The following is a 14,126-nucleotide window of genomic DNA, read 5'->3' on the forward strand; positions in this document are numbered from 1 at the left end:
AAACATCCTGAGTGATACCAATGTTGACCTTGACTCCCTCCCCACAGGCTCAGACAACCTCTTCTATCTCACCATCCCTCCCTTTAGAAATAAATACCGTTTAAAACTGGAGAACCTTCCAATATTATCATTCCCTGTTGTGGAATATGTCCCATGTTTTCACTTCTTGCTTGCCTTTTCTCTTCTGTTCCCTCCCATTCCATGGTTTTTCTTCCAGCTTCTGTAGCCTGAAGTCTCTTGCCCCCATGTTCTTTGTAGTACTTTGGAATGCTCAGCTGATACTTCACGTTTTCCATGCCATTTCTCATAAGTCACATAGTAGTCTTATCTACAAACCTTCACATTCAAGTCTATACCTCATTTATTTCAGCTCTTCATTCAGTGTTTTATTTGAAACACTATGCATTCTTTTACCTTTGTTTTCTTTTTCACAGACTGCAGGCAACTGTATTCTTACTTACTTTACATAGAAACATGCTTTGACATGTCTATCAGATGGAAGGACTGTATGTTATTAGAAAACAAATGCAATTGCCTTAGTGAGTACTATGAGCTTGGTGGAGGTCTGGGGCTATCAGTTCAATCCCAGTTATGATCCTGCCTGCTGGTTTTGATTAAACGAAGGACCAAAGGAGAAAATGTCAAACATATGGACTCCAAATAAACAAACACATTACCATGTCTGGTGTCAGGGAAGGTGTATTGGTATGACAGATGATAATGGACCCAAGAGGTGCCAAAGAAGATTTTCATTAGAGGTTGGACCTTAGAAACAGTAACAGTTTTGAAGCACCAAAGTTTGCCTGTGGAAATGTTCCTGTCCCCATCCCTGGAGCTCTTTACAAAAAAGTTTAGAAAAGCACAGAAGGAATGACACAGCTATGAAGAACAGCAGAAGAGAGGACCTGATGTTTCTTGAGAGCTGTGGTGGTTTTACTCGGGTGGGCAGCCGAGTTCCACCACCACCGCTCTCTCACTCCCCCTCGTTCAAAGAGGAACAGGGAGAAAATACGAGGAAAAGGGCTCAAGGGTTGAGATAAGGACAGGGAGATCACGCAGTAATTATCGTGACATGCAAAACAGACTCAGCATAGGGAGACAGTAAGATTTATTACCTATTACTAACAAGCTAGAGAAGCGAGAAACAAAGGAAAGAAACCAAAAGCACCTTCCCACCCATCCACCCTCTTCCACCTCCTCCCCCCCGAGCGGCGCAGGGGAACAGGGGAATGGGGGCTGTGGTCAGTCTATAGCGCTTCTTCTCTGCCGCTCCTTCTCGGTCACCCTCGTCCCCTGTGCTGTGGGGTCCCTCCCACAGGATGCAGTCCTTGCTGAACTGATCCGGCGTGGGCTTCCCACAGGCAGCAGCTCTTCAAGAACTGCTCCCACACGGCTCCGTACCACGGGGTCCCTCCCTCAGGAGCAAACTGCTCCAACCTGGATCCCCCACAGGCAGCAGCTCCTGCCAGGTCACCTGCTCCTGTGTGGTCTCCTCTCCACGGGCTACAGGTCCGGCCTGGAATCTGCTCCAGCAGGGGTCTTCCACAGGCCGCAGCCTCCGTCGGTGCAGGTCCACCTGCTCCACTGTGGTCTCCTCCACGGGCTGCAGCGTGGAACCCTGCTCCACCGTGGTACTCCATGGGCTGCAGGGGGACAGCCTGCTTCACCATGGTCCTCACCACAGGCCGCAGGGGACTTCTGCTCCGGTGCCTGGAGCACCTCTCCCCCTCCTTCTTCACTGACCTTGGCGCCTGCTAGGCTGTTCCTCACTCCTCTCACTCTCCCAGCTGCTGTGTGGCGCAGCGTTTTCTTTTCGCTGTCTTAAATATGCTCTCACAGAGGCGCAAAACAACATCGCTTATTGGCTTGGCTCTGGTCAGCAGTGGGGCCCTTACCAAACATGGGGCAGCTTCTAGATCCTTCTCACAGAAGCCACCCCTATGGCCCCCTGCTACCAAAACCTTGCCACGTAAACCCACTACAAGAGCCCATCTAGCCAGAAAGCCAGTGAAATTTTTAACTCCTTCCCACCCAGTTCAAGGAAACTGTAGCAACCCACAAGAGGGAATATTCCATTCTAAGCAGTGAGGGTTTTCAACACCACAGTGCATCACACTTTATGCTGCATCTGAAAGCCTAAGGTATGCAGGGAAGAGGCAGGAAAACATAGATGCAAGTGGGCTTTTAACGATACATGTTCTGGTAATTTAATCTAGCTTTGTAACTGTGAAAATTAGCATTTTTGTGGAACCTCTGATCTCCAGCACATTCATTACATTCAGTCTGTTAGTCTCAAACTGGGTCTGATCCTTATAGCAAAGAAGGCCAACAGCATCCTGGGTTGCATTAGTAAACACATTACTAGTAGGTCAAGGGAGCTGATATCTACGTTGAACTCTCAGCTGGAGACCTGGAACGCTGAGTCCAGTTCTGAGCTCCCCAGTACAAGAAAGATGTGGAGCAAGTCCAGTAAAGAACCACAAAGTAGACTTAGGGACTGGAGCATCTTTCACGTTAGGAAAGGCTGAGAGAGTTGGGATTGTTTGGCCTGAAGAAGAGCAGATTCAGTAGGGATCTTATTGATGTATACAAATATCTGATGGTTGGGAGAGAAGAAGGGGGAGTCAGAGTCATCTCAGTCATGTCCAGTGACAGAACAAAAGGCGTGGATTTAAAACAAAGAAAAAAAAAACAACAACTATTTTCCATCTGAACATAAGAAAATGTTTCTGTATAACAGGGGTAGTCAAATGTTGGAACAGGTTAGCAAGGGATGTTGTGACATTTCCACCCTTAGAGATAGACAGACACTTAACTGGACATGGCCCTGGGTGCTCTAGCCAAAGCTGTACATACACTAGATTTCTAGGAGTGCTTGCTAACCTAAACTGTTCTGTGTTTCAGCAGTAGTAACTACTAACCACTGCTGGTAACAATCTCCTGGACAGAGTTGGCAGTGCATGTCTCCTTATTCAGGGTAGGTCCACTGGCAAATGTTGGAGGAGAGGACTAGGCAAGTGGCTTTATGACTGTCTCTGCTGTCAGACCTGCAATGCTTTTAGCCCCCTCCAATAGATGCTGTTTGGTAGAGCACCAAAACAGCAGTTTATAAGTGATGCCACTCCAGGATACCCATGGAAGAACATCTGCTTAGATGAAGATGCAGTCATCCTAGTGTCCAGGAACACCCTTCTTCTCAGTTTACTGCATGAGTTGAGATGTATTTGCAGGAACTTGATTATACAAAGCAATGCATAGACCACAGCACTGACTGGTACTTCCTCTATATCTATATGGTATAGAGGTCTATATGGTTTGTAAATGGCACCAAAAGCAACAGGGTGTATATTGCAGTATAGAGGGAAGAATTATAGGAATTAGGCTTAAATATAATTAAAGTACTTTCAGTGCTTGTCATGGACAATTATCTGTACAGCAAGAAAAATAATTCATCTCCAGACACATGCAGATTAGAGAAACGCTTTGGGGGATCTCTGTGGAAAATTCTGAACATTAATTTGAAATGCAGCATTCTACAGGTACAGTTTCAAAGGGAAGTGGCATAATGAGCAATAACAAGACTGAATTGATGAACTGTTTTATTCTGTACCACATGAATACACAGAGAACTAAGAGTACCCACAGTGCAAGTGGGTGGTTTCAATGAAATGTTAGTTCTGGTGAATAAGACCCTAAAGAGTGGGTATCATTGATTGTTAGAGGAAAACAAAACAAAAAAACTACCCCCCCCCCCCCCCCCCAATAACTGTAAAAGTAAACACAATGCAAACATCCTTGTGTTTGCCAGTATAGTGTTTGGAAGCAGTGTTTTCCCTTGCAGCTGACCGTCAAGTAAACTTTACTCCAACGTTCAACACTGTGCGGTTTCATGTGATTCATAACTCTAGGCATTATAACAGAAAACAGTGTATTTTCATCCGCAAACCTTAGGCAGATTTGAGAGGTAAAAAAAGCCTTCTCAACATCCTGAAAATAGATACTATTTTTAGGCTTCATCTGTGTAGGCACGGGCAAAATGTACAGTATCTGTTTAGAAGAGGACTGCAAATATGTATGAATCCACATTATACTGATCAAGCTGGAAGTATCCTGCCCGCAGTGATATATAGACACCAGTGTAAGCTATGTAATTTTGTAAAGTAGGAACACAAGTTGTTATCCAAGTCAAACACACTCCCCTAAAGTATGAAAGTCACCAAACCCTTATCTCTTCATACAACTGTATTGATTTTTGTAGTTATGACAGGCTTCTGTGCTGGCCATAACTCTACGGTGGATTTGCTTAAGCCTTACTCATTACAAGCTTTCTAAAGAAAAGGCTTCACAAGAAATGTGACTGTTCCCCTCTTTTCAACTTTGAAATTTGTTCTTTGAGGTAACTGGATAATATATGAAATCAAAGCATTATTTGATCCCAAATGGATTAGCTACACCTACCATTTAAATTTAGGGGAGGAAAAAAGCTCCTTAATAGACTAGAGTTGCAGTTAAACATTTCAGAAGTGAATAGGAACATTATTTGTGTGACCGCTCTACTTCAGTTTGAAAACTTATGTTAGATAACAGTTTCTCCACTGTGAGTTTTCCTATAGCTTCCTAACTTTTCTTCTAGGGAAGACAGTTCAGGCCTCAACCTTTGTAGCATGTGAAATTCTTTTTATTTTGCAAATTAAGATTGCTGTAGAAATAGCACTGTCATATCAATTACAGCAAGCTTGGTGCATACTTTAACATACCTGGAACACTGAACACTTCTGTTCAGTTTCCCAGAATTTCAGGCTTCTAAATCCAAATACTTGCTTTAGGAACTGTAACATCAGGCATGCTAAGTGTCTTTCTCATTAAATCAAAAACTGACTAGTTGTTTGCCTATAGTAGACACTTAGCCTGAAAACTGGAGATGAAGTTTGAAATAATGTGGTTTATTAGGCTGAAGATTAGAGTTTAATATCAGCATTTATTATTTCAGAGATACTAGAAGTTAGAGGCTAGAACATTAAAATTTTTGCGGATACAGGAACTTGCAAAATTTAGTAAATTTGGTTGTCTTAAAAAGTTATGCTTTTCATTTAGAAATGTTAGATATTATTTGGGAACCAACTTTTGCATTTCTCAGATTCCAACAGTATTTAAAACAATCTACCAATATCTGTGCAACTTCAAGAAGAGAATGATGTAAAGGAGAATCTTAGCCTACTTTTACTGAATCAGTGTCTGAACTGTAAATGTATCTATTTTCTGTTCCATATACCTACATCATATCATGTCAGTTAACAATAAGGATTACTAGTAGGCTGTGCCTGCAAAGTCTGACACCATTATCTGAAAAATTTCCTTTGAAATTTATGTTCAAATAGTTTTGTTCTACAGAGCAGTTTTATTTCAAAGAAATCCTCCCCACACTTTTCTGCATTACATACACCTCAGTTGTTTAGATCAAGCACATATTGAATCTGTCATTTCTCCAAAAAGATGTGTTTAAAATGTGACTCAGATGTTTAAGAGGCAAGCAGAGAAGAAAATTTTTTGTAATGCAGCTTCTAGAAGTTTCTTTGTTTAATGACTCTCTGGGTGATTTTCACTATCTCCTTCATGAAATGTTAACCCCCGTTCCATGATGAAACAAAGTGATAAAAATTCTCTTACTTTTCAGAAAAATACATCCAGTGCAAGACCAGCTACTTTCTTAGTGACCAAATTCTACTTGCTTTGCGTCAGTGTTTTATTGCACCTGCAACTTAATACTATGTCCCTCACAATAATAGCTGAGCCCCTAGCGAAGGGTTTGTTTTGACCCATGTGTTTTCAAGCCTTCCAAGCCACCAGATTTGTTCACACTAGACAAAGGAAATGTTTTTCAAACACAGGGTGCCCTTGACAAACACTTATGACCTTTTAAAAACAATTTTTTATATTCTTTGGATAAAAGCATTGCCAATTCCATTAGCTTTCAATGCCTGCCAGAATGGCTGTGGGCTGTAGTTCTATAATCTTTACTTTTAGAAGGGTTTAGGTGAGGATTTTAACTTATTTCCAGAAATAAAAAAGATGTTCCATATGACTGAATTTCAAGGGGTCTGTGAAATAAAAGATAATATCCCCCCAACCTCTCCTCAGCAGGAATCTCATGCAATTGTGCAGGAATACAGGACACACATTAGTGTGGAAATAGCATTTTCACTTACCTGTCTCGTGCCTTGGTTCTGAAAAATGGGATCTGTTCAATTCACTAGACCAGATCAGGATAAATTCTGGTTAACTTTGTTCTTCAGTGGTCATTAACTTGTTTGGCAGGTTTCAGGGAATGGGAAATATATCTAAACGTGCTACTGAAACAGTAAAGGAAAAAAAAAAGAAGTTATTAGGTAAGTATCAGGGACCTGCTGATCGGGAGTTGATAACTATGAGAATGGAGAATCAGTATGTTCTTAACACATAAGTAATAACTTTTGAAGTTGCTTCATTGTAGTCATGAAATAAAACACTTAAGGGACAATTGTGATCCGTAACGTCCCAGATTTTTTACACAAAACTTAGAAGATTGGCTTCTTCTGTAAGGCAGAGGTCAGGTTGTAGCTTGCAATAGTGTCTACCATGTACAAAGACAAGTGTAAAAAAAAGGATAGGGAGGAAAGAAAAATCAGGTTCAAGGTATCTCAACTGGTCAGCAAGTCCATTCTAGGGCAGCAGCATTTCTGAGAGACTTTTGCACAACCTGTTGTTAGAGACCTTCAACAGCAGAAGCTCTGCCACTGAAGGTGTCTAACCTCCCAGGGAATCAATCCCAGTGCTTCACCATCCACTCATTAAAGGAACTCACCCCACCCATTGTCTAACATTCATCCCCCATGTGGCCAAAGCCCATTAATTCTCATTTTATCCAAAATATACAAAAAAGATGCTGATTTTTCCTCTGTGCAGCAACCTTTCAAAAGTGTATCTGTCTTTCAATCTTCTCCTTTTTAGGTCAAAAATGCCCCAGACTGAATAATGACAGTATAACTAAGCAACGACAGATGAAATTGAAAGATGAGTTTGGTTTCTTTAGGGCTTTGATATATTTATATATATATAAATAAAACTTTCATCTCATAGATTTTTTTCTTGAACACAAATATTTGTGAATATATTTTATATTATTAGTTACAGCCATTTTCAAAAATATTTATTTTATGAACACTTGAAAAATGATTTCAAGCTTGTCTCTTAAAGAAAACTAAACTTGCATGTTCTGCCTCACCATCATTAAAGGGGTGTTTACAGCTAAATCGCAATAATCAGACATGTAAGTCAATACATTAAGATTCAGTCAAGCTCAGTCATTTCCTACAGAAATATTGATCGACTACAGTATTTAGGTTGATTCTTTTAGTCTACCTTAGGCAAATAAAAGTATAAGAGGGAACTATATTAAGGGTAGATTTAAGTTATTTGGGGAAAAGGACCGTCCCTCATAGCATTTGAAAACAAACAAACAAAAAAAACACTCTAGCATGCAGGAAGTGCCTTTCTTCAGATCCTACAGCAAGGAAAATAAAATTCTACCACCAGGAGAGTACTGTACTATTGCTTTGGAAGTTGGATATTGCTTGGAGTTGCTCATCCTCTTGAGGAACCTAAAGCTCAAAGACTTAAGAAAGTAGCTCGTGAATCCTGTGAAGTCTGAGTCTTTAGACTTCAGGCAAGATGTGTCATTCTAAGAAATGTGGTTCTGCCAATCCTTTTGGTATCTGTACTTGCTATTGTTGCTTTCTTTCCTCTAGCTAGAAGTAACATTCCAAGATCTGCTGTGGAATTACTGGGTTGGACAGCTCAAGGAACAAAGATCAGCATCTAACACTTGGATCATGTGGTATTGGTTGTAGAGAAAACCGTAGCTCAGTATTTACTGAGCCACACTATGAAAGTTTCAGGCAGCTGTGCTTTTTAGGTAGCTCAACTTGTATAAAAATAGATTTACCTCTATTTGCTCCATTTCACTGGACCCTTTATCCTGTGAAATTCCACGTACATTCAAGACTTTGGAAATTCAAAGTATTTTGTAAGTAATACAGGATGTATTGAGAACCTACAACTGTTTTGTTGTGTAATGTTGTTAGCATAATGACATGAAAGTGTACAAAAAGGAAAAAAACACAGAGCCAGAGTGAATATCCCGTATGGACTGAAGTAAGTTTAGACTTATTAGAAGTTAGATTTTCAGGTGTAGCAGAGTTATACTGGACATGCTGCGGTTCTGGGCAGAGGTGAAACATACCAAACCCAAAAGCTGTTTGTTTGGCTTCTGAGTTGAGATTATCAATTTTCCATAAGTCATGTAATTTTGTAGTACTAAACCCAACTCTCACTAACATTTCTGTGTTTAGTCAATCCCCATATACATATTTTCACTACGATAGTCAGTTTTATTATCTGCCACATAGTAGAGTGATATATGCCACAACTTATTTAATTGTGGAGTTTGGAGAGAAAAAAAAAAAAAAAAGGTTTTGTTAAGAGTTAAGACTTGACTACTATGAACCTAGCTTTCTTCATGGAAGTAGACCAGTGGCAATCAGCTTTCAGGAGCTTCAACTCAGAGTAAGAAATAGGATCTCCATCTTAGAGTAGCTAACAGCTTGCTGATGGTGTCCAACAGACTCACATGGAACTACCTGAAACACTGATTGATGATCTAAAACAACACTATTAGCTGTGATCATTTAATTGTCTTCCTACCATATGCTACCTATCATTCTACTCCTGTTCACCACTCTTATTGGTTGCTTTTCTCCCTGGCTCCTGGGAGAACCACTGTGGGTACCGTTAATCAAATTTACAGGATACATTGAGCTCATTGCCTATGCAGAGTACAATCACTTGGAGTAGAGACCACATGTTCTGAGCTGCATGGAAAGCATTTCTTGTACAGAGTAAATTAGAACACTTTAGGCAACAGATACAATCATGAAACAGTGGAGAAATCAGGGTCATTTGTTTTTAAAAAAAAAAGTTTTGTGTCCTTTAAAGTGTTATCATTTTTTTACAAGTAGAGTGCAACCTCCTCCTTCCCCTCTAGCTATAACTTTACACTGAAAGAACAATGGAGCAGGAATGACACACAAAATACTGAAGAAGTGATTCCCAGAAATCTGTAAGCCTCTCATGATCTGAGAATGGGCTCATTGAAAACAGACCAAGTTTTAACATCCTAAGCCACCAAATGTTGCCTTCTTCAGGGAGGAAATGATAAGACTGGAGATTCAGATCTCTGAAAACAGCATCTAAATTCATTTTTGTGTTTTTTTAGTTACTACTCTATCAGGACTGGTGGTTCAACCATTCAAAGGAAGGTCAAACAAGATATGACCCCTCCCATCAAGCGCAGATTCAGAAGCAAGTTAATACACTCAGCATGCTGTGATTGTGGGATGAAAACAGTCTTAAAATTACAGGGATAAATAATCATTTTGTGTAAAACAATGTTCAGGCCCCCAGTGGGCCTGATTTTCACTATAGGTACTCAATGGTTTCAGAAAGGTTATGAAGTTGGTTACACAGAAATCACCAGTTGCTTTGTAAATTCAGTATTTTAAGAAGAATCCTTGTTAGTAACTAAATAAATTAGTGTTTTCAAGATTGGGCTCTTTTTTAGTTTCGTTCTCTAATCCTTACACACATCAGGTCTGCTATAATAATAATTCAAAGACCATATGCATGAAAACCCAGTTTTACTTGTTTAACTGAATAACAGTATTTCCCTCAGAGAACCCAGAAAACCTTACACAAATAGTGACAAAAATTATACGTCTTTTCCATTAAGAAATCTTAAACTAAGAATTCTCTAGTTCATTTTATGCTTTTTAACATTTTCCTGCTTTCCCTACTCTATTTCAATAAGTAAACTGCCTCCTCTCACTTGCATTTCTGCACTCCCTTTTTCTGTCATGTTTGAAGTTGGCAGGGGGATTTTCTGACAGTGGCAGAAGCAAGATCAAGGAGACACATGTTGTCTTTTTTCCTTTATTATCTCTCCATACCTTTCTGGTTCATGGAAAACATATTCCAGAGAACCCCACAATGCTGTAAATGAGTGCTTTAGCAGTCTGTGGCATTGCTTCTGTAAAGACACAGACTTGTGCCTTCTCCTCTCATTTCTTCAGCAGTGAGAACAAGAGACCTGTCAGTCCTCCAGCGATCTTCATGTAGCAGCTATGCATTCTCTATACCTCTGGTCCTGTAGCTGCTGGAGAGCAAAGTGCCCTAGGCAGGGCAAGGGAGCAGAATGGTTCTGGTGCTGCTGGCAAACTTTGAAAGAGAAACCATTCCACAGTAAATTACTTACTATAGAAAGCTTTACCTAAGCACTATACTATATATATTATAAATATTAGCAATATAATCCATTTTGCATACATAACTGAACTACAGCTACATCATAAACACCAAGATAAATGAAATAGCTAGTATCAGCTGAAGGAGTGATACCTGACTAAAATGCTTCATGTGCAATAAATAGACTCCATGTTTCCTCTGGAGTATAAGGTAGTACATAGCCTTTTCCTCAGGAAACCTACTGGGAGATGGAATGAGGCTCAGTCTTTGTAGAACCAGCAGCTGAAGAAGCTCTCTGGGGCCTTCCATTTCAAAGCCTTCTCAAGAAAGGGTTCCATCTTCCTGAAGAGCTTGTAAACATGCTTAGACATGTTTCTGTTCTGGGCCTGGAATAGCTGTTGTAACCCCCAGTGTCCACTTTCCAAACCAAACACACAGTATGATATCAAAAAAAAAAATTTAAAAATCCCCTAAATCTAATCCATAATTTTCCCCACATATTTTACAAGGAGATTACACTAAATCTAAAAAGTGTGCTATGGACCCTACTTTGCCTGTCCTTTAAATCGTTAAAATTAGTTTTCGTTGCATTTAAAGAGATAGTGTTAATATGAAGGGGATAGATAAGTAAATAAACAAGTAAGCTCAGATTGGACAGAAGATATGGGAAAAGAGTAGAATGGTAAAAAGAGAAAAGGCAGGAAGAGTTCTGAGAAGTAAGAGCATGGGGGAGAAGGGTGAGGTCAAAAGTGTTCAAGGAAAAGGGTGAAATAGGGTGTCTATACAGCCACAAGGTTAAGGTGAAAAGAAAAAACAAACAGGAAACCAAGTCTTATCCACACGTAAAAGAGACAAAGATGGAATCAAGGAGAAAGTCAATACAGAGAAAGTAGAGTTTAAACAGAACAAAAACAAATAAAAAATACCACACCTCATGAACACCACTAAAGGTGAGCTATCCTGTTCATTAAGGATCATGGTACACTGGCACCCACTCTACCATGTGTTACTTGTTTCTCCAAAAAATGCACAAATAATTGAAAGAATGTGTCTTCTGAAAGACAGTACCATGAATAATGCATTACATAAAGCATTCCACCCCGCCCCCCCCCCCCAAAAAAAAAAAACAGTGAAAAATTAAGCATTCCAGTTACCACAGGCAACCTACCTGCTTTCACCAAGCACCCCCATCTTTACTAGGATAGCCAAGAAAACAGCAACACATCAGTTACCTCTACAATATCCCAAACCTCTCACCAGTGTTTTTATTTGTCAGGGCCTTGTTACATAAATTAAGGTGCCAAAGGGGACTATAGAGAACAGACTATACTTTGCAAGCAGATGTTTGCTGTTAACGCAATGCCTATTCATAGCTGATACAAGGAGAAGTTGTTCTTTTCCTCAGCTGCAAAGAACCTTAGAGTCTTTCAAACAGACCATAACCCACCTGTGCTAATAACAGCTTGTCAGTGCCTGCAGGAGGAGGACTGGTAAAGATAATCCATTAGAAGCAAGTAAAATGACAATGTTAAGCTGTGGCCTTTGAATCCAAGCAGTTAAAAAAAAAAGTCTCACAAGTCTTACATAGAGCAGTGACAAGCATTAACAAGCTCATGTTGTAGAAGACAGGAAATACATCATGCTCAAGCTTTTTACCATGACCAAAGGATAATTATTTCCAACAAAAATAGTGAGAGACATACCACGTATTGTGGTAAATGAAAAACTGATGTGAAACTATGAGTTTAGATTTTAATGACTATGGTTTTATTGGTGCTGTTAAGATGTAGTGTACAATCTGTCCCTAGAATATTTTTTCTGTAAGCTTTCTGGGAGTTAGACATGCACGCCCCTTTGGCTGGAATGGAAATGGTGTGGCGAAATCTTGTGCAGCTCTGAAAAACGTATGCTCTGCTATGCAGAGCAGAAGTCTTTCAATACAGACTTTTTAAAGGTTTGTTTTTTTTTTTTTCTTTCTGATATGCGCTGGAATTACTGTGTGCCTGAGAAAATCATGTACGACTCTTTCTGAGATCTGATTGGCAAAGACTGTGTACCAACATTGCAAAATACATACACAGCCTTCATAAAAAAATGTGTCTCTCCTTCAGAAACTACTTAGCCCTTCCCAATTTCATTTTTGCATCTAAAAAGCACTGCCTTCAGCTGAGTGCATAAATCTATTTTAGCTGTAGTTTTTTTCAATAATTTTAAGATTCCTTCTTGTAATACCAGTGAACATTACAGTTAACACACCATGAGTAGCACAATACAGATTTAAAAATGATGAGAATCACTTGAGAAAATATTTTTATACAGATATTCTAGTTAATACAGCTATAAAAACCTGCTGCCAAGCTGTTTTCATTAAAAAGTAATGAAAAAAAAATCTTACTTTCTCTCATTTTTTAAACTGCCCTCATCTTCTTCCATTAGCAAAATGATTCTCCTGCTCTCTTCCACTGAAAATGCTAGGAAAAAAAGATACTGAAGAAATAATAGTGTGCCACATTCAAATTATAATTTTTGTTTCTATAAAAATGTGAAGTGTGGGTGGCTTTTCACTGAAAGACATTATTTAAATTCTTGTTAGTAAACTTTTTCTCACTCTCTCATCCCACAGGAGTAAGAATATTCACAGTACTCAGAAAAAAAATAAAATAAAAAAAAAAGATTTTTCTACATGAGTCCAATTTTTATTTATTTATTCTTTTTTTCAGTGGGAAAATGGGATTCCACTTCACATTTCCTAGTAATAAAGGTGGACATAACATTTTAAACTTTTCACTTCATCCTTCTGTTACCTAAACATCCATATAAGCAAATCCCCAGACTCATACAGCAACCTGAAATATGAACTGAATGAAACAGAAAAAAAATATGTGTTCCAATACCAGTATTTTCAGAACTTCATACCAAACATTAGACTCTGACATACTTCATTATTTGTTTTCATTTAAAGATGTTGGATTTTCTCCTGAGATGTTTACCTGCATCTTATAACTATGAAATTGTTTTGAAAAGGAGGTACAAGCATATTTATTAATTCTAGGTTCTTATTTCTTGTTAATCTTCTCTTCATCTTGCTTATAATTCAAGTAACACTGTCGCGACATTTTATCAATAAATATGCTGTCCTGTCACATCCAGGACAGTAGACCTAAACTGGCCAAAGGGATGTCCCATGCCATACTGAACAATGAAAACTATGGCATGTTGGCCAGGGACTGGGGGATCGCTGCTCAGGGTCTGGCTGGGCATCAGTCAGCAGGTGGTGTGCAATTGCATTGGGCATCACTTGCTTTGTACATTCTTTTTTCATTATTATCATTATCATCATTACTTTCCCTTCTTTTTCTGTCCTATTAAACTGCCTTTATCTCAACCCACGAGGTTTGCCTTTTTTTCCAGTTCTCTTCCTCATTTCACTGGATGGTGGGGGGAAGTGAGCGAACGGCTGTGTGGCGTGTGGTGCTTAGTGGCCTGCTGGGATAAGCCACAACAGTACTTAACAGTGTTCATAGTAAAAAACAATAAGTTATTGATTTCATTAAATATCATGTTTACATTAAATGGGAATGTTAGCACATCTAGAACATTAATAAAAAGAAACAGTGGGTGTTAGTTTTTTTCAGAGTAAGTTTTTGAACATCCTGTTCATTAAGCTAATGTTGTATTAAAATCAAGCTTGGGTGCTTAAATAGTAATTAGAAGCTGAATACTGTGAAAATATCCTTTTTCTCTCCAAATAAAACAGTTTGGAAATGACTTTTGGGTTGATGGATGAGGTT

The 14,126-nt window shown here is 39.1% G+C and overlaps 1 long non-coding RNA gene across 1 annotated transcript; it reads right to left on the bottom strand.

Annotated features, from left to right (window-relative positions):
- Window positions 1–8,033: 8,033 nt before the first annotated feature.
- LOC310895757 lies at window positions 8,034–12,530 on the bottom strand. The gene is made up of 2 exons (XR_014580935.1): window positions 11,504–12,530; window positions 8,034–10,308 (listed from the first exon to the last, which is right to left on the bottom strand). It is a non-coding gene; the product is annotated as an uncharacterized lncRNA (long non-coding RNA).
- Window positions 12,531–14,126: the final 1,596 nt, after the last annotated feature.

Source organism: Anser anser (genome assembly GCF_964211835.1).
Source record: "Anser anser genome assembly, chromosome: 2".
NCBI lineage: Eukaryota > Metazoa > Chordata > Aves > Anseriformes > Anatidae > Anser > Anser anser.